Genomic DNA, 1,387 nt, shown 5'->3' on the forward strand with positions numbered 1-1,387 from the left:
GGCTTATGAAAGGTTTCACAGGAATGCTCTAATTTTGAATAGTGGGAGAAACCTGTATAGGTTTTCTAAATAAAAATCCTGCTCTTTCTCTTCTACCATACCATATCCAAGAAAATTTGAAGTGGTTGGGATTTTTTTAATAAGAAGTAGTAGAAAAATGCATTATATACATCAACTGTAGATGATTTTACTAAAATTTAATGACCATATTTATCTATACATATAATATTATTTTTATTATATTTATACCATATATAAAATTAATATATATTTATACCATAAACTGTTTTCCTTTGAGAACACATCTTCTTTGTTATGCTCTGGAGATCATAATTAAAATTCATGTGTTAGCATGCATGTGCTAATTAGTCTTTTAAGAGTTACACATGTGCTATGATTGTCCCCATTTTATTTTATTTTTTAAAATTTGAATTCAATTAATTAATATATAGTATATTAATAGTTTCAGAGGTAGAGTTCAGTGATTAATCAGTCTTATATATACCCAGTGCTCATTACATCATGTGCCCTCCCTAATGTCCAAAAAATATGGAACATTTCATTAATTTGTGTGTCATCCTTGTGCAAGGGCCATGCTAAACTTCTTTATATCATTCTAATTTTAGGATATGTTCTGCTGAAGTGAGCACTGTCCCCATTATACAGATGAGGAAAATGAGACAGTGATGTGTGTGGCAGAGCCAGGACTCAAATCCAGGCAGTCTTATTTTGGATCCTAGGCTTTTTACCTGTATAATGTACTACCTGTGCAAATAACATGCAATTTTGCAGAATTACTACTAGTAGTAAGCATAAAAAGTCAGGACATGGCATTTTTTTTTTTTTTTTAGTTTTTGATGTAGTGTTCCATGATTCATTGTTTGTGCATAACACCCAGTGCTCCATGCAGAACGTGCCCTCTTTAATACCCATCACCAGGCTAACTCATCCTCCCACCCCCACCTCCTCTAGAACCCTCAGTTTGTTTTTCAGAGTCCATCATCTCTCATGGTTCATCTCCCCCTCCGAGTAACCCCCCTTCATTCTTCCCATCCTGCTATCCTCTTCTTTTTTCTTTTTTCCTAATATACACTGCATTATTTGTTTCAGAGGTACAGATCTGTGATTCCAACAGTCTTGCACAATTCACAGCACTTACCATAGCACATACCCTTCCCAATGTCTATCACCCAGCCACCCCATCCCTCCCACCCACCCCCACTCCAGCAACACTCAGTTTGTTTCCTGAGATTAAGAATTCCTCATATCAGTGAGGTCATATGATACATGTCTTTCTCTGATTGACTTATTTCGCTCAGCATAACACCCTCCAGTTCCATCCATGTCATTGCAAATGGCAAGATCTAATTCCTTTTGATGGCTGCAT

General features: G+C 35.9%; 1 non-coding gene across 1 annotated transcript; it reads right to left on the reverse strand.

Annotated features, from left to right (window-relative positions):
• Positions 1 to 543: 543 nt before the first annotated feature.
• On the reverse strand, positions 544 to 650 carry LOC114207582 (U6 spliceosomal RNA). Its single transcript, XR_003608882.1, has one exon. It is a non-coding gene; the product is annotated as a U6 spliceosomal RNA (small nuclear RNA).
• Between the last annotated feature and the right edge of the window lie 737 nt (positions 651 to 1,387).

The sequence above is a fragment of the Eumetopias jubatus genome, unplaced genomic scaffold (assembly GCF_037043125.1).
Source record: "Eumetopias jubatus isolate StellerSeaLion01/CBP00866 unplaced genomic scaffold, mEumJub1_p1.0 scaffold_11, whole genome shotgun sequence".
Taxonomy (NCBI): domain Eukaryota; kingdom Metazoa; phylum Chordata; class Mammalia; order Carnivora; family Otariidae; genus Eumetopias; species Eumetopias jubatus.